Below are 20,082 nucleotides of genomic sequence, written 5' to 3'. Positions count from 1 at the left end.
TCAAGGAACAACATCTCATAACACATGTGGTATAGTGTAGACAAGGTGAAAACTCTCTTGTCACTGCTGCCATTAGGAAGAAAGTACGAGAGCTTCAGTCCTAGACCACCAGGTTCAGCAACAGCTATGACCCCCTCAGCCATCAGTCTCTTGAACCAGAGGGGATATCTTCTCTTGCCCCATCACTGAACTATACTCACAATCATAGAATACAACCTACAGCACAATACAGGCCCTTCGGCCCACAAGACTGTGCTGAACATGTACTTACTTTAGAAATTACCTAGGGTTACCCATAGCCCTCTATTTTTCTAAGCTCCATGTACCTATCCAGGAGTCTCTTAACAGACCCTATCGTATCCGCCTCCACCACCATCGTCGGCAGCCCATTCCACGCACTCACCACTCTCTGCGTAAAAAAAACTTACCCCTGACATCTCCTCTGTGCCCGCTTCCAAGCACTTTAAAACTGTGCCCTCTTGTGTTAGCCATTTCAGCCATGGAAAAAAGCCTCTGACTATCCACACAATCAATGCCTCTCAGCATCTTATACACCTCTATCAAGTCACCTCTCATCCTTCACCACCAAGGAAATAAGGCTGAGTTCACTCAATCTATTCTCATAAAGCATGCTCCCCAATCCAGGAAACATCCTTGTATATCTCCTCTGCACTTTTTTCATAGCTTCCACATCCTTCTTGTAGTGAGGTGACTAGAACTGAGCACAGCACTCCCAAGTGGGGTCTGACCAGGGTTCTATATAACTGCAATATTACCTCTCAGCTCTTAAACTCAATCCCACGGTTGATGAAGGCCAATGCACCGTATGCCTTCTCAACCACTGAATCAACCTGCGCAGCAGCTTTGAGTGACCTATGGACTTGGACCCCAAGATCCCTCTGATCCTCCACACTGCCAAGAGTCTTACCATTAATATTATATTCTCCATCATATTTGACCTACCAAAATGAACCACCTCACACTTATCTGGGTTGAACTCATCTGCCACTTCTCAGCCCAGTTTTGCATCCTATTGTTGTCCTGCTGTAACCTTTGACAGCCCTCCACACTATCCACAACACCCCCAACTTCTGTGTCATCAGCAAATTTACTAACCCATCCCCCCACTTCTTCATCCAAGTCATTTATAAAAATGACGAAGAGAAGGTGGTCCCAGAACAGATCCCTGAGGCACACCACTGGTCACTGACCTCCATGCAGAATATGACCTGTCCACAACCACTCTTTGCCTTCTGTGGGCAAGCCAGTTCTGGATCCACAAAACAATGTCCCCTTGGATTCCATGCCTCCTTACTTTCTCAATAAGCCTTGCATGGGGTACCTTATCATTGACTCACTCTCAAGGACTCTTCATCTCATTTTCAATATTTATTGCTTATTTATTTATTTATTATAATTTTAACATTTTATCTTTTTGTATTTGCACAGTTTGTTGTCTTTTCAACATTGGTTGTTTGTCTTGCTGGGTGTGGTTTTTCATTGATTCTATTGTGTTTCTTGTATTTACAATGAATGCCCACAAGAAAATGTATCTGGGGGTTGTATAGAGGTAATTTGTATATTGTATTTGGTAATAAATTTACTTTGAACTGCATGACCACAATGCCTCGAGTGGCAATCAGGTGAAAAGTTGATATTTCCTACCATGAAAAGCCATTCTGCTAGGCCAAAAATTGAGATTAAACACAGGTGCATAGGGATAGTTTGACATGAACTTATGAGTCACAAAATGCCAATCACATCTTCAGATTATACAACAGTTTATTACAGATAAATCTGCATCTGGGATGACTCACACTTCCAGTGCAGGGTAAACAACACAGAAATTCAGACATTGATCATGATCTTTTCCCACATATGTGTAATCAATCTTTGAGAGATCATTATACACCTTACTTTGGTGAACTGCACCATGAAATAATACAGAGCAGTACAAAATTCATCAGGTAGACATCTATAAAGGTTAAGGTTGGGGGAGTAATTTAGTGAGGACCATTGCGGCTGCATTTCAGCAGAACCGGAGGAGGGGGATGGATGAGTGTAAGGAGGGTTGGACGTTATTGTTACATGTACCAGAATGCACTGAAAAGCTTGTCTTGCACACTGTTGATACAGGTCAAATCAGTACACAGAGCATTGAGGTAGAACATCGCAAAACCATAACAATGTAGAATAAAGTGTTACAGCTACAGAGAAAGTGCAGTGCAGGTAAACAATAAAGTGCAAGATCATGATGTGGTAGATTGTAAGGCCATTATACCATACCATTCAGCAGTCTGATGACGATGGGATAGGAACAGTCCTTGAGTCTGTTGATACGTACTTTCAGGCTTTTGTGTCTCCTGCCCAATGGGAGAGGGAAGAAGAGAGAATGCCCAGAGTGAGTGGTACATCTTTGAGTAAGTTGGCTTGAGTTTGCGCTCTCACCCCATAAAGAAGGATTAGCTTTACCTGTCACATGTACATCAAAACATCGGAACATACGGTAAAGTATGTCATTCGCATCGGTGATAAACGCTGTTTCTCTCTCCATAGAAGTAGACTGACCTGCTAAGTATTTCCAACAGGTTTTGATTTTACTTTAGATTTCCAGCATCTGCAGCTTTTTATTTGCTTTTTATAAACCAGGATCGAGCACAGATTCTACCTTGCTGTTATCAGACTATTGAACAGACATTTTATGTGTTAAGATGGACTGTAGACCTCAAAATCTACCATGAAGGAGGTACAGAGGCATCAGAACCAGGACTGCCAGACTACGTAATGTCTTCTTCTCTCAGGCTGTGAATCTTAATGAATACCCTGCCTCTACTGAGGTCTCATCACTAGGACAGTGAGCTGTTTATTGTTAACCTGTGCTGCATGCTACATGCATTTTGAATTACAGTTTATTAACTTGTTTGTCATAATATTTTGTTTTGTATGCAGTGTGTGATATACGGAGGAACATTGTTTCATTTGGTTGTATATGTGTACAATCGGACAACATTAAACTTGAAATTGAACTTGAAGAAGTCTGGTTGTGGCCTTAAACTTTACTGTCTAGCTGCACTGCACTTTCTCTATAACAGCAACTCTCTATTCAGCTTTCTATTATTGCTCTTCAATTATACCACCTTGTACTGTGTGATGAAGTGATCTATAAGGATGGTGCACGAAACAAAGTTTTAACTGTAGTTTGTGACAATAATAAACCAATTTATCAGTTATATTGGAGTGAATATACAGTGTCATATACCCCGTGATGGGAATTAAGAACCAGCAGAGATGGAAAACACTTTGGAGTCCAGTATTGCTATAAACTAATAATATTTATTAGTAACTACGCAATACAGTAATATAAATGTAGATAAATCAAACAGGTTAGCAGTGATTATATATATATAAGTAAGTATATCAGTAAGTGTGGAATATATATGTATGAAAAACCAAGCTTCTTTCAGTCTAGGGGTAAAAAGATACAGCCTTACGATGATGAGTAAAGTTCAGTTCAGTTCATGGTATTGAGTTGAATAGTGATGGAGAGAGAGAGAGGGAGAGATTTGAGTCTTCAGGTGAGCTGACGCCGTCGATCTTCTTGTTGTCCTTTGAAATCCTTTCAAAGTCACCAACTGCAACTTTAACCGGGGGACCGGTTTTCTGTGGTGGAGCTATCACCCAGGTGAGGGTGGACACATGGACAACTCCCCACCAGTCAACCCTTCTCCTCCTTCCTTCCACTGCAAGAGCGATCGATCCTCCAAAACCCACTCTCTCTGCAGGCACAACAATGCTCATTCAGCGTCCAGATGATGTGTCTGAGGTCTGTATCATCTGACCTCCTATTTATCTCACCGTGCTGAGCATCAACTGTCATTCAAATAATCCCTGCTTCCTTTGTCTGTGTAAGAAATGCAAGCAGGCAGACTGTCCTTGAAGTAATATCAACAACCTGCCTTCGGTCACGATAGCAACTTTCGAGCTGCTCGGTGCTGTCTCCAACTCCAAACTCAGTAGAAATCCAAAGTTACTTCCAGTGCCTTAAAGTGACAGTCCAACGGTTAATCTTCGTCTCTCTCTCTCTCTTTTACAAACAAGCCCTCGGTGGTAAATAACTCTCTCTCTTTTTTCCAAACAACAGTTCATAGGGGTAATTCAGGATCCCCTCACAACAGTGTATATGTATTTATTTAGTATATTTTATTCCAAAATTAAACTTTATAATAAATAATACAAAAGAATAAATGCAGTGCAATACTCTTTACAGTTTAGTGTCATTTGGTTAATATATTCAGTGGTGTTAACACAGTTTTTTATTTACACATAACCTTTCCCATTTAGTCATTACCCCTGGTGGAACACAACCTTTTGTTGTTGAGCACCTTCCCCACCAGACCCTTTGGATCCAATCAAAGGTGCTTTTGTTTTTCTTAAATTGCAAGTCACTGCTGGAATTGAGAACATCAAGGACTATCCCATCAGTGAGTTGCTTGACAGTGATGGAGCTGGAATTATTGCGTACCACTGTGCTGTTGCCTGTACTTGCTGTTTACCATTGTGCCAGGAAGATGCATGGTTTTATCGTGATCGCAAGGCCCTTTTGGACATTGGTAATGTAGAATACTGCAAGTCCGATTCACTGGTTCATTGGCAAGACTGACAACACGGGTGCTGGATTACCTTATTTGTGGCAAAGAATAGGCCTAGGCCACGGGGTTACCTGTTGCAGTTGCCCAGGGGAGGAAGTGTCAAGGTGGTCCTGCTTTCCAGTGTTTGCTCAGTGTGGCCCTGTAGTGTTCACTTGCTGGTGCACCCCAGTGCATGCTCAGTGCTGCCCTCTGGTGTTTGCTTGGTGCTACGCTGCAGTGTTGACTTGGTGATGCACTCTGGAGTTTATTCAGTGCTGCTCTCCCTGTTGACTCAGTGCTGCCCTCTAGTGTTCACCCAGTTCAACCCACCAGTGTTCACTCGATGCTGTTCACCAGTGTTTGCTCAATGGAAGAACAAACTGGACCAGGACAACTTAACATCAATCTAGATTTGTCACACAGGGATTTGGTCTATGTATTATTTTTTTTCTCTGTGACTGTGTATTTTTTTCTGAAACTGTAACTATATAGAATGTGCTATTTGTGTTATATGCTATATGCATTGTGCTGTGTCCTGATGGTAATGTGTTTTGCATGTTAACCCCAGAGGAATTCTATTTTGTTTGGCTATATTCATGTGTGGTTGAATGATAATTAAACTTGAACTTGAAATGGTTGAAACTGAATGTGTAACAGTGGAAGAATCCTAAACTTTGGTCCGCAGAGTTGGGACAGACAACTGGGACATGACATTGCACCCTCTTGGTAAGAGGTAGATGGATCACAAAAGACAACATTGAGACAAAGGGCTGAGTTAATGGCTACTTACCACCATATCTCGAGAGACACACTGAAACTATGAACAGGGAACACTGAAGAGATAAGGATCACAATGGAGGAATGTGCTTTGAAAGTATGGCTCATGTTCCCAGTAATGTTGTTGTTGGGGGTATGGGCCACAGACAACAATTCGCCAGAGTCCTCTGTGCTGGCCCAGTCTTTCAAGTTATCCCAAGTGTATCCCATCTTCTCTTTCCTCTCCCAGGGATGAGGTCTTTGGAGCTTCTGTTGGCATTTTTTTAGCTCTGGGTTTTTACAAGATGTGGTTGCCAACTCAATGCCCAACCCTCCTCCTTTTGTAGCCAGGATTGGGAACATCCATAGCAGAATTGTTCCCGATATTGTACATTTTTAAAATTTGCACAGTTTGTCTTCTGTATATTGGTTGTTGTTGTTTGCTGCTTGTCAATCTTCATTTATGTTTGATTTTTCATAGAAACTATTGTATTTCTTTATTTTTCCTCTAAATGACTGCAAGAAAATGAATGTTATGATAGTATATGGAAACATTTACATGCTTAGCTAATACATATGCATACATAATGAACTTACTCTGAACTTTGAACTTTGAATGTTTGGCAAAGAGGTGTGAGGTGTATCAGACGGCTGAGAACAGCCATGCACAGGAAGCTGACAGTGTCTAATCAGACAAGGCATTAGGAGCACAGAATATTTAAAAATTAAAATACTTGGTACCATTGTAATGTGGTCATGTCTAGAGAGCCCACTGCTTCAAACTTCTGCATTGTAAAAAATGGTCATGGTCACATTTGGTGGGCTGTCAAAGATCATTAATGCAAGAGATTCTTCAGATGCTGGAAATCTTGAGCAACAGGGTTCAGCCTGAAATGTTGACTGTTCACTCCTTTTCATAAATGCTGCATATCTTATCATTGAAGCTGATGTATTAAAACACTATCGATTTTAATTCTTAAGGACTCTCTTTCTCATTTTCCCTATATATATTGTATTTTTCCAACATATTGATACAATTATGAAGAAGGCATGACATTTCATTAGGAATTTAAGGAAAAACTTCTCAAAACACCAAACCCACCAAAAACATTTGCAAATTTTCATAGATGTACCGTGGTAAGAAACATTTGCAAATTTCCATAGGTATACCGTCTGGTATAGAGGAGCCACTGTACAGGATTGGAAAAAGATGGAGAAAGTTGTAAACTCAGTCAATTCCATCATGGGCATTAGTGTTCTCAGTATCCAGGACACCTTCAAAGGTGATACCCTGAAAAGGCAGCATTCATCATTAAGGTCCCCCATCACGCAGGACATGCCCTCTTCGCATTGCTATCGTCAAGGAAGAGGTACAGGAGCCAAAGATGCGCACGCACCATTTCAGGAACAGTTTCTTCCCCTCCACCATCAGATTTCTAGACCTCATGCTGTGGTGTCGTTTGTTGTAGCCGCCCAGAGAGGTGATGCCGGGGGGTGGTGTGGTGCAGGGTCCATGCTGGCATCAGTGTTGGCTCATTGGAAGATTACATTTGTCTGTAGACTGCAGGAGGATCATTCTTGTCAACAGCATCATGGACTCGGCTGGGGATTTGGGAGATATTATGTATTTTTGTGTGACTGTAAGTTTACTGCTATCTTATATGTGCCATATGTACCCTGTACTGTGAATAAAGGCAAAATAACAGAATTAGAATCAGGTTTATTATCACTGACATTTGTTGTGAAATTGAACAAGTTGAACAGCATCTATGGAAGGAAATAAATAGTCAATATTCGGGAAAAGATCCTTCATCAGGACCTGAGGATGAGTCTTGGCTTGAAACGTTGACTGTTTATTTCTTTCCATTGACATTGTCTGAGCTGCTGAGTTCCTCCAGCATTTTGTGTGTGTTGCTTGGGTTTCCAGCATCTGCAGAATCTTTTGTGTTTATGCCATGAAATGTATTCTTTTTCTGGCTGTAGTATAGGGCAATATATAACATTTACTACAAGTTACAACAGTAAAAATAAAATAAATAAATAGTGCGAAAAAGGAATGGTGAGGTTGTGTTGATGGGTTCTTGCACCATTCATAACTCTGATGGCAGAGAGGTAGAAGCTGTTCCTAAAACATTGAGCATGGGTCTTCAGGCTCCTGTATCTCCTCCCTGATGGTAGTAATGAGAAGAGGACATGTTCTGGATGGTGAGGGTCCTAACAGTTGGATGTTACCTTCTTGATGCACTGGCTTTGGAAGATGTTCTTGATGGTGCTGGCTGTGAATGAACTGGCTAAGTTTAAGTCTCTCTGCAGCCTCTTTTGATCCAGTACATTGACTTGCCAGCCTAGTCAGTAGCCCTGAAGCAGAGGGATCTAAGGGGAGACTTGCCGGAGGCATTCAGGATCATAACTGGTTAGGAAAGTGAATGGAGAGAAGTAGTTTCCATCAACAGAAGATTCAGTGATCTGAGATACTGAATGTAGAGGTGTTGGGTACTGTGCCTTTGTATGGAATTGGATTCCCTGAAATGCCTGTGTAAGACACCATCTCCCTTCTGTAAGGTTCTTGGATAGACCATCCACTGCTCCAACTAATCCATGCAGTCTGGCTAGCCTAGACAGACTGGGCTGAAATGCCTGTTTCTATGCTGGACATGGCCCTAGCAAGTGTCATCACCTGGGCATCTCCCTGATCTGCCACATCTCACAGAAGAAGCATGCCACTCTGCTGTCTGCTATTACTGACTCTCCAGTTATGGCCTAAAAAGGAAGAAGAAAGAAGGAAAAACCTTACTTTGACCGACATTATGACTCAGCTTCCTTACTGCACTTAAGCCTCAAGCACTGTAGTTTAATTTCACAGATGTGCAGAAGAGTGCATCCTAACAATCTGTATCACTGTTTGCTACAAAATCTGCACTGCGGCAGACAGGAAAGCTCTGCCTCAGGTAGTGAAAACTGCCCAATGCATCACTGGTGCCAGCCGACCCATGATCAAGGACATTCAGTACGTACAGAAAGGTGCTGGAAAGGGGCCAGTAACATCATGAAGGATCCCACCCACCCTGCTCGTGGACTGTTTGCCCCACTTCCATTAGGGAGGAGGCTACGTGGCATCCACACCAGGACCACCAGACTCAAACGCTGCTTACTTTCCCCAAGCAGTGAGGCTGATCAACACCTCCGCCCACTAACTCCACCACGACTTTATTATTTCCCATCGGTCACTTTATGTACAATGTACTTATATTTATTGTGTGTTTTATTATTATTATTTTAATTGCATTCTTCATCTCTTGTGGTTTTTCTTGGTGCTGCATTGGATCCGGAATAACAATTATTTCATTCTCCTTACACTTGTGTACAGGAAATGACATTAAACAATCCTGAATCTTGAAACAAAAGCCCTACTGAAAATGGCGACTGCACTGCAGCTGACAGCCCTCCAGTTATCAGAAACTGAAGCACACTGCCTGTGTAGATGGTGGAAGAGGTTACTCTCACAACAGTTAAAACTAGCACTAAACTAGCATGGAACACTATGGGTCATAAGAGGCTTCAGAGTTTTGTAGACTCAGGCATCTCCATCACAAGCACAAACCTCCTCACTACTGAGGACGTCTTCAAAAGGCATAACCCCAAGGAGGCAGTATCCATCCTTAAGGACCCTCACCATCTGGGACACGTTTCCTTCTCATTAATACCATCAGGGAGGAAGCACGGGAGTCCGAAGTCCCACACTCAATGTTTCAGGAACAGCTTCTCCTCCCTCTGCTATCAGATTTCTGAATGGTCCATGAATACTACCTCACTATTTCTCTTCTGCTCTATCTGTCAATCGATTGAAACATCACAATTTGTTGTACCTGCACCGTACTGCTGCCACAAAACATGGTTTAAAAAACTCAAGTTTAAAAATTTAACTGCTGTGGAGGATTTTTCACTCTTGTTGGATCACGACTTTCTTGACGAGAGAGGTCACTGCTTGGCAGGTGAGACTTGTGGCTGTGAAAACAATCTCAGGTTCTGGGGTGGCTGCAGGAGTTGTGTCTGAGATGTCAGAGTTGGTGTGCAACGTAAATGTTGGAGTTGGTACTGACCCTCCCAGTGTTTGCTTGGCAGAAGGCAGACCATATTGTGTTTGACTGCAGATTTCTGCAACATTCATGGACTTTTTTCTGTGGCTGTATTTTATTAATTTCTTATATGTGCTTGCTATCTTATATGTGTCTTGTGCTGTGTGTGACTGTTGGTACTGTGTTTAGTACATTGGCCCTGGAGTAATGCTGTTTTATTTGGCTGTATTCATGAGTATTCCTACATGGTTGAATGAGACTTCAACTTGAACTTGAAGGATGTAATGCTGAAGCTTTATAAGGCACTGGTGAGGCCTCACTTGGAGTACTGTGAGCAGCTTTGGGCCCCCTTCTGACATTGGAGGGAGTTCAGAGGAGGTTCACATGAATGATTCCAGGAATGAAAGAGCTGCTTGATGGCTTTGGGCCTGTACTCACTGGAATGCAGAAGATTAATGGGAGGATCACATTGAAAGCTATTGAATGTTGAAAGGTCTAGATAGAGTGAATATGGAAAGGATGTTTCCTATAGTGGGGGATTCTAGGACCAGAGAGCACAGCCTCAGAACAAAGAATATCCAAGTATATCTAAGGAAGAATTTCTTTAGCCAGAGGGGAGGTCATTGTGTGTATTTAAGGCAGAGGTTGATAGCTTCTTGATTCGTCAGGGTATGAAAAGTTACAGGGAGAAGGCAGGAGAATGGGGTCGAGAGGGAAAATGGATCAGCCATGATGAAATGGTGGAGCAGACTTGATGGGCCAAATGGCCCAATTCTGCTCCTATCTCTTATAGTCTTATGGATTCAATTCCACAATTCCAAAATTTGCCTCTGAGATTGAGTCAAGTTAGGAAAAGGGGAAGCACGGTGAGATCTAGGTGTTCTTGTACATCAGTCACTGAAAGCAAGCATGCAAGTACAGCAGGCAGTGAAGAAAGCTAATGGCATGCTGGCCTTCATAACAAGGGGAATTGAGTATAAGAGCAAAGAGGTCCTTCTGCAGCTGTATAGGGCCCTGGTGAGACCACACCTGGAGTAATGTGTGCAGTTTTGGTCTCCAAATTTGAGGAAGGACATTCTTGCTATTGAGGGAGTGCAGCATAGGTTCACAAGGTTAATTCCCGGGATGGCGGGACTGTCATATGTCGAAAGACTGGAGCGACTAGGCTTGTATACTCTGGAATTTAGAAGGCTGAGAGGGGATCTTATTGAAACATATGAGATTATTAAGGGATTGGACACGCTGGAGGCAGGAAGCATGTTCCCGCTGATGGGTGAGTCCAGAACTAGAGGCCACAGTTTAAGAATAAGGGGTAGGCCATTTAGAACAGAGTTGAGGAAAAACTTTTTCACCTAGAGAGTGGTGGATATATGGAATGCTCTGACCCAGAAAGCTGTGGAGGCCAAGCCTCTGGATGCTTTCAAGAAAGAAATGGATAGAGCTCTTAAAGATAGCGGAATCAAATGTTATGGGGATAAGGCAGGAACTGGATACTGATTGTGGATGATCAGCCATGATCACAGTGAATGGCGGTGCTGGCTCGAAGGGCCGAATGGCCTACTCCTGCACCTATTGTCTATTGTCTATTTTCTCTGAGTAAACTGTTGAGTGGGCTGTCAGGAACTCAAGGGGGATGGTGCCAAACCTGCTCCTCCACCTATTTCGTATCACCTGCAAACTTTGCAACAAAGCCATCAATTCGGTCATCCAAGTCATTGACATATGCTTCTTTTCACTGACTACAGCTCTGCCTTTAATACCATCATTCCACGTAAACTGATTCCTAAGCTCCGGAACCTAGGCCTTAGCACTCATGTCTGCAGCTGGATCTTCAACTTCCTCACAGACAGGATCCAGGCTGTAAAAATAGGGGACAAGCTCTCCTCTACAATCACTCTGAGCACCGGTGCCCCACAAAGCTGTGTACTCAGCCCCCTGCTGTACTCACTGTACACCCATGATTGTGTAGCCAAGTTTCCGTCAAACTCAATATATAAGTTTGCTGATGACACAACAATTGTAGGACATATCTCAGGTAATGATGAGTTTGAGTACAGAGAGGAAATTAAGAACCTGGTGGCATGGTGCGAAGACAATAACCTATCCCTCAACGTCAGCAAGACGAAGGAATTGGTTGTTGACTTCAGAAGGAGTAGTGGACCGCGCGACCCAATTTACTTCGGTGGTGCGCAAGTGGAACAGGTCAAAAGCTTTAAGTTCCTCGGGGTCAATATCACAAATGACCTGACTTGGTCCAACCAAGCAGAGTTCACTGCCAAGAAGGCCCACCAGCACCTTTACTTCCTGAGAAAGCTAAAGAAATTTGGCCTGTCCCCTAAAACCCTCACTAATTTTTATAGATGCACCGTAGAAAGCATTCTTCTAGGGTGCATCACAACCTGGTATGGAAGTTGTCCTGTTCAAGACCGAAAGAAGCTGCAGAAGATCGTGAACACGGCACAGCACATCACACAAACCAATCTTCTGTCTGTGGACTCACTTTACACCGCACGCTGTCGGAGCAGTGCTGCCAGGATAATCAAGGACATGACCCACCCAGCCAACAGACTTTTTGTCCCGCTTCCCTCCGGGAGAAGGTTCAGGAGCTTGGAGACTTGTATGGCCAGATCTGGGAACAGCTTCTTTCCAACTGTGATAAGACTGCTGAACAGATCCTGACCCGGATCTGGGCCGTACCCTCCAAATATCCAGACCTGCCTCTTGGTTTTTTTGCACTACCTTACTTCCCATTTTTCTATTTTCTATTTATGATTTATAATTTAAATTTTTAATATTTACTCATTTTAACTATTTTAATATTTATAATATTTAATATTTGTAATCCAGGGAGTGTGAAGCGCAGAATCAAATATTGCTGTGATGATTGTATGTTCTAGTACCAATTGTTTGGCGACAATAAAGTATATAAAGTATAAAGTATAAAGAAGCGTCCCAATACAGACCCCTGTGGAATACCATTAGTCACTGGCAGCCAACCAGAAAAAGCTGCCTTTATTCCCATTTTTTGCAACTTGCCAATCAGCTACAGCTTTATCCATTCTAGTATCTTTCCAGTAATACCATGGCTCTTAACTTGCCAATCAACCTCATGTGTAGCACTTTGTCAAAGGGCTTCTGAAAGTCCAAGTACACAACATCCACCGATTCTCCTTTGTTATCCTGGTTGGCATTTCTTCAAAGAATTCCAGCAGATTTGTTAGGCAAGATTTTCCCTTGAGAAAACCATGCTGACTACAGCTTATTTTAACATGTGCCTCCAAGTACCCGGAAATTACATCCTCAACAATTGGCTCCAACATCTTTCCAACCACTGAGGTTAGACTAATTGGTGTACAATTTCCTTTCTTCTGCCTCTCTCCCTTCTTGAAGATTGGAGTGACATCTGTAATTTTCCGGTCTTCTGGAACCATTCCAAAATCTAGTGATTCTTGAAATATTATTACTACTGCTTTCATAATCTCTTCAGCCACCTCTTTCAGAACCCTAGACGTACACTATCTGTTCCAGCTGACTTATCTAGATCTTATTAGGGAGCTTAACGTAAAGGGACCCTTAGGAGGCAGTGATCATAATATGATTAAATTCATACTGCAATTTGAGACGGCGATGCATAACTCACACGTATCGGTATCGGAATAGAATAAAGGGAGTTACAAAGGCATGAGAGAGGAACTTGGCCAGGTGGATTGGAGGAGGATACTGGCACGGATGCTGGCAGAGCAGAGACGGCTGAAGTTTCTGGGAATCATTCACAAGGCGCAGGATTGTCCCACAGAGGAAGAAGTTCTCAAATGGCAGGAGAAGGCAGCTGTGGCTGACAAAGGAAGTTATGGACTTCAGTAAAGCCAAGTAAAGGGCACATAGTAGCAAAAGTGAGTGGGAAGTTGGATGATTGGGCAGCTTTTAAAATCCAACAAAAGGCAACTAAGAAAGTTATAAGAATGAAAAAGATGAAATATAAGGGCAAACTAGCCAATAATATAAAGCAGGATACTAAAATTTTTTTCAGTTATATAAAGAGTGAAAGGGAGGTTAGAGTTGATGTTGGACCACTAGAAAATGATGCTGGTGAGGTAGTAATGGGGGACAAAGAAATGGCAGCTGAACATAATGGGAACTTTGCATCTGACTTCACTGTCTAGCAGTGTGCCAGAAGTCCGTGAGTGTTATTGCTATTACAAAGCAAAAAATGCTGGGCCAACTCAAAATCCTAAGGTGGATAAATCACCTGGACCAGATGGACTACATCCCACAGAACTGAGAGAGGTTGCCGACGGATGCATTGATCATGATCTTTCAAAAATCACTTGATTCTGGCATGGTCCTGGAGGTCTGGAAGATTGCAAGTGTCACTCCGCTCTTTAAGAAGGGAGGAAGGCAAAGAAAGGAAATTATATGCCACTTAGCCTAACCTCAGTGGTTGGGAAAGTGTTGAAGTCTATTATTAAGGATGAAGTTTCGGGGTACCTGGAGACTAATGATAGAATACCGGTAAGTTAAAATCAGCTTGGTTTCTGTGAAGGGAAATTTTGCCTGACAAATCTGCTAGAGTTCTTTGAGGAAGTAACGAGCAGGGTGGACAAAGGAAAGGCAGTGGATGTCACTTACTTGGATTTTCAGAAGTTGTTTGATAAGGTGCCACACAAAAGGCTGCTTAACAAGATAAAATCCTATGGTGTTACAGGAAAGATACTGGCGTGGATAGAGAAATGGCTGACAGGCAGGAGGCAGTGAGTGGGAATACAAGGGGCCTTTGCTGGTTGTCTGCCGGTGACTAGTGGTGTTCTTCGGGGTCAGTATTGGGACGGCTGCTTTTCACATTGTTTGTCAGTGATTTAGATATTGGAATTGATGGCTTTGTGGCAATTTTTGCAGATGATACAAAGATAGGTGAAGGGGTTGTTCATCCATCGTCGTCGTCGATGAGGACCTCAGCACCGGATGGTGTCGAGACTAGCGCGTGGTTTGGATTTAAGTGAGGGAGAGTTGCACAGTGTCAGCCTCACTCCCTCTTCCCAATTCCCATCTGGATCCAGTGGCAAGACAGAGTCGAGACGGCTGGAGATGGGACTAGGCGCAGTGGATGACTAGGACGTCTTCTGTGTCTTGTCCTGCTCTACACGTTCCATGACGCTTGCCGAGACCGCCTTCTTGACCGTTGGACCTTCCATTGGTCTCGTCCGCTCAATCCGCCGGAGTCTGTCTTCACATGCTGGGATAGACAAAGGGGTAGGTAGTGCTGAGGAAGCAGTGCAATTGCAGCAGGACTTAGACAAATTGGAAGAATGGGCAAAAAAATTAGCAGATGGAATACAGTGTTAGGAAATGTGTGATAATGCATTTTGGTAAAAGGAACAATAATGCGGACTAAATGGGGAGAAGTTTCAACCGTCAGAGGTGCAGAGGGACTTGAGAGTCCTTATGCAAGACTCCCAGAAGGATATTTTGCAGGTTGAATCTGTGGTAAAGAATCAAATGCAACATTGGCATTTATTTCAAGGGGAATAGAATATAAAAGCAAGGAGATAATCCTGAGCCTTTATGAGACACTAGTCAGGCCACATTTGGAGTATTGTCAACAGCTTTGGGCCCCATATCTCAGAAAGTTTGTGTTGTCATTGGAGAGAGATCAGAGGAGGTTCACGAGGATGAATCCAGGAATGAAGGGGTTAACATATAAGGAGCATTTGGCGGCTTTGGGCCTGTACTCACTGGAATTAAAAAAAATGTGGGGGGATCTCATAGAAACCTACCAAATGTTGAAAGGACTAGATAAGGTGGATGTGGAGAGGATGTTTTCCATGGTGGGGTATCCAGAACTAGAGCACACAGCCTCAAATTTGAGGGGTGATCTTTTAGAGCAGAAGTAAGGGGGAATTTTTTTAGCTAGAGAGTAGTGAATCTGTGGAATGCTCTGCCACAGACTGCGGTGGAGGCCAAGTCCATGCGTACATTTAAAGCAAAAGTTGATTGTTTCCTGATCGGTCAGGGCATCAAAGGATACGGTGAGAAGGCACGTGTATGGGGTTGAGTGGGATTCGGGATCAGCCATGATGAAATGGTGGAACAGGTGCGATGGGCTGAATGGCCTAATTTTGCTCCTACGTCTTATAGTCTATCTACCTTCAGACCATTCAGTTTCTCAAGATATAATAATAAAAAATAAATAAATAATTAGACAATAGATATTTGAGAACATGAAATGAAGCGTCCTTGAAAATGAGTCCATAGGTTTTGGGAACAGTCAGTGATGTGGCAAGTGAAGTCGAGTGAAGTTATCCGCTCTGGTTCCAGAGCCTGATGGTTGTGGGGTAATAACTGTTCCTGAACCCAGTGGCGTGAATCCTGAGGCTCCTAAACCTTTCCCCTGATGGCAGCAGTGGGAAGAGAGCACAGCCTGGGTGGTTGGGAGTCTCTGATGATGGATGCAGCTTTCTTGCAACAAGGCTCTGTGTAGATGTAAAAACGCAAACACGAGGAAATCTGCAGATGCTGGAATTTCAAGCAACACATATAAAAATTGCTGGTGAACACAGCAGGCCAGGCAGCATCGTAGGAAGAGGTACAGTCGACATTTCCGGCCGAGACCCTTCGTCAGGACTAACTGAAAGAAGAGCTAGTAAGAGATTTGGAAGTGGAAGGGGGAGGGGGTGGGGGAGATCCTAAATGATAGGAGAAGACAGGAGGGGGAGGGATGGAGCCAAGAGCTGGACAGGTGATTGGCAAAAGGGATATGAGAGGATCATGGGACAGGAGGCCTAGGGAGAAAGAAAAGGGGGAGGGGGGAAGCTCAGAGGATGGGCAAGGGGTATAGTGAGAGGGACAGAGGGGGAAAAGGAGAGAGAGAAAAAGAATGTGTGTATATAAATAAATAAATAGCGGATGGGGTACGAGCCTCCCCCTCCTGTCTTCTCCTATCATTTTGGATCTCCCTCTCCCCCTCCCACTTTCAAATCTCTTCCTAGATCTTCTTTCAGTTAGTCCTGACGAAGGATCTTGGCCCGAAACGTCGACTGTACCTCTTCCTAGAAATGCTGCCTGGCCTGCTGCGTTCACCAGCAACTTTGATGTGTGTTGTCTGTGTAGATGTGCCCAGTGGCAGGGAGGGCTTTTCCCATGATGGACTAGACCATATCCACTACTTGTAGGGTCTGGTTCGGAGGGGCCGAGGCGTGCAACAAGAACCGGCAGGAGCGGACTGCCAAGGTGAAACAGAAACTGGGACTGTGGGGAGGGTGATCCCTGTCGATATCGGGCAAGAACCTGGTCATCAGGTGTGAGGTGCTCTCAGGGCTGCTGTACTTGGCGCAGGTCTGGCCCGTCCCCCGCTCCTACAGCTTGGAAATCACCCGAGCTGTCTTCAGATTCGTCTGGGGATCCAAGATGGAGTGGGTGAGACGGACCGTCATGCACAAGTCCCTGGACAACGGGGGCAAGAACGTCCCCAATGTCGCCCTCACCCTGATGGCCAGCTTGTATGTGGCTGCATCAGGTTGTGTGTAGAACCCAGATATGTGGGCACCAAGTACCACTATGTGCCCAGGTTCTACCTGTCGGCCTGGCTATGAAGGATGGGTCTGGCCCAATTCCCGCGCAACGCCCCAGTCAGCTGGTCGTTGACGCCATACCTGTCCTTCGTAGAAAAGTTCTTCCAGGAGAACGCCTTTGACCACAGGGCCATCAGGCAGTGGTCGGCACGTAATGTCCTGCAGGCACTGCAGGAGAAGGACGTGATGGACACAGTGGGGTGGTTCCCTGAGCAGACCGTCCAGTTGATCTGGCAAAATGCCTCATTGCCAGATCTCACCAACAGGCACCAAGACCTCGCCTGGCTGGCGGTGAGAGGGGCCCTCCCAGTCAGAGCCCTCCTGTACGCCCGGAACGTCGTCTCCACACCCCGCCGCCCACGGGAGGACTGCAGTGAGGAGGAGTCTGTGACCCACCTCTTTGCACACTGCCAGTTCGCAAAGAGGGTGTGGAGGAGGATGGACGGGCTAGTATCACATTTCATCCCCAGCAGCTGCGTAACAGAAGACTCTCTGATCTACAGGCTGTTCCCAGCGACATACATGGAGACCAACATCCGGTGCTGCTGGCAGATCATCAACTCGGTGAAGGACGCTCTTTCGCCGGCCCGAAACTTGCTGATCTACCAGCACATGGAGATGTCCGTGGGAGAATGCTGCCGACTGGCACATTCTCGGCTGCAGGAGTACGCGCTGAGGGACACACTGAAACTTGGTGCAGCCACCGCAAGGGCCCGGTGGGGAAGGACCACAGTATAGGTTTCTCCACCCGTGGGAGTGGGAGGGGTCGGGTGGCGGGGAGAATACCTCTCAACAATGATGTGGTAAGAACAACTGGAGTGCCACGTAGGTGGCCGTAAGTATGGATATGTACAGACTATGATGGAAACGTATGTAAAGGATGGAAAGTTATTGAATGGTGTATGGCATATAATTATATTTTTGAATAAAGTATATTTTGAAATTAAAAACAATTCCATTCAAGGGCATTGCTGTTCCTAACCAGGCTGTGTGATGGATGCACTCTCCACCGTCTATAGAAGTTTGTCAAAGTTTTAAATGTCAAGCGAACCAGTCAATATACTCACAATTAATGTTATGGAAAGAAAGCAATTTAGTCTTTCTTACTTGGTGGCTTTGCTTGCTGTTGCTCAATTGGCTGCTGTTATTCGTTCATTGCAAGAGTTACCCTGTTTCCTTATTATGTGCAGACGGTTCACAAAATTACACACTTTGAGTCAGAAGGCGCCGAGTTCAGAGCCCACCCTAGTCACTAGTATGTAGTCTGACGCTCTCCATTGTAGTATCGAGGTGTGGCCAGACTCTTCAATGAGGCATTCAGTCAGTCAGCTGGGCTGTGGAGATCTGTGGAACAAGATCCCTGAAAATATTTCAAGTAAAACTGGGAATGTTCTCCCGTTTCCTGTCGCTATTTATCCCTTAAACAAGAATCACTGACTTATCTGACGTGAAAGTTTTAATGTTTTGCAGCAGCAGTAAAGACACAAGATTACTGTGAATTACAAAAATAGAGTAAAAAAAGTAAGGATGCAATGTTCCTAGATTGTTCTGATTGAAGAGGGAAAGAAGCTGTTCTAAACATGATCTGATTATGCCGTCTCGCTCTGTACACCTTACACTTGCGGTAATGAGCGCATTTCAGAGCTAAGTGCTCGTTGCTTTAAAACGATTTGAAAGACGTTTATGCATCGCAAATGTTTGTTTTAATCCAGCCTTGTGAGTTCTCGGAACGCAGGGGTGGAAACGTGAACGCTATGCAGAGTGTTGCCAGCAGAGGGCAATTGCGGGTTAAAGTGGCGCAAGAGCAGCAAACTGCCTGGGTGAATAAGTTGTGGAGTGAGTGAGACGGTGTGAGGGAAACGTTTGGTACCTTTTCCCGACGCTCCAGCTTCTTCCCGGATTGTAGGCTTAGGTGAAGGGGCGCCTCAGTGTAACAAGTCCACAGCGTCGCCGGTGAACTGCCAGACCTCGGCGCCCAAGGGTGGGACGGCACCTTCCATAAACAACTGCAGCAGAAACCACACCAGTCGCAAGCTCACCGGCAGACAGCATTACCTGAGCCAGGTAAGGAAGGCTCCGCTCCTGTACCCTCTTCAGCTCTCTTCTCCTCCGCCTGGAGGCCCCCAAACTTCTTTAGAAACTTCTGATCAAAAGGTTCAACATTAAGACACACACACACACATTCTTCAGGCCGTGAGGTAACTGAACCTTCAGATAACTTAAAAACAGGAAGGATTTTGTTCGCGAGCGTCTATTTAGAAGTCTCAATAAGTGCGGTAAAAGTGTCTTATCCTAAAAGTGCCTCAGTTACACGAAGTTCTAATTCATAATTATTCTGAATGGCATTGTACTGCTGCCACGAAAGTTTACGACAAATGACAGTGATATTTAACCTGATTCAGATTCTGGCATTGAGGGGGAAATTGAATACTGTATCGTTTGAAATTTTAACAGCACCTCGTAATTACCTGCTTACAGTCCATAAAATCAGCGTTTTTTTTTGGGATCACACAGCAGGAAGACTTGCCTATGAATCGGAACAGTAAATTCCCAAGAGATTATTCAGAAAGAGATTCTACAGGGTCTCACCGACTGTTTATTCTGCTCCGTAAATGCTGCCTGACCTGCCGAGTTCCTCCGCATTTTGTGCTAATCAAGATTTTTAGCATTTCCAGAATCTCTTCTGTAAATCATTTAAGAATAGCTTAGGTTCGTTTAAATTTCAAAAAATAGTTTATCATACTAAAAGAAAATATTGCAAAGGGTATATATAGTGTGAAACCTTTTACAGACATGATCAATATATTCTGCAGTGCTAACCTGTTTTGAAAACCCATAACGCCATTACCAATTAGAATCACTATCGCTGATGTATGTCATGAAATTGGTATTTCTAAGGTATCAGTACAGTACAAAACATAAAATATATTACAAATTGCAATAAAAATAGTGAGGTGCAATAAAAACCCAGCACTTCCAAGTGCAGTGGCAGAAGGAGCCCTAGGCTGGGATCTTTTCCCACAAAACCTTTGTTTAGCTGTACAGATTTCAGTC

The 20,082-nt window shown here is 44.0% G+C and overlaps 1 protein-coding gene across 1 annotated transcript in view; it reads left to right on the top strand.

Annotated features, from left to right (window-relative positions):
* Positions 1–18,326: 18,326 nt before the first annotated feature.
* mst1rb (macrophage stimulating 1 receptor b) overlaps positions 18,327–20,082 on the top strand; it is a 268,407-nt gene continuing 266,651 nt past the window's right edge. Inside the window, exon 1 of the mRNA XM_072280811.1 lies at positions 18,327–19,092. The gene's annotated coding sequence lies outside the window, so the exon portion shown is untranslated. The remainder of the gene's footprint in view (positions 19,093–20,082) is intronic.

Source organism: Mobula birostris, chromosome 16 (assembly GCF_030028105.1).
Source record: "Mobula birostris isolate sMobBir1 chromosome 16, sMobBir1.hap1, whole genome shotgun sequence".
In the NCBI taxonomy this organism is placed as follows: Eukaryota; Metazoa; Chordata; class Chondrichthyes; order Myliobatiformes; family Myliobatidae; genus Mobula; species Mobula birostris.
This window is presented reverse-complemented; position numbering and strand designations above follow the sequence as displayed.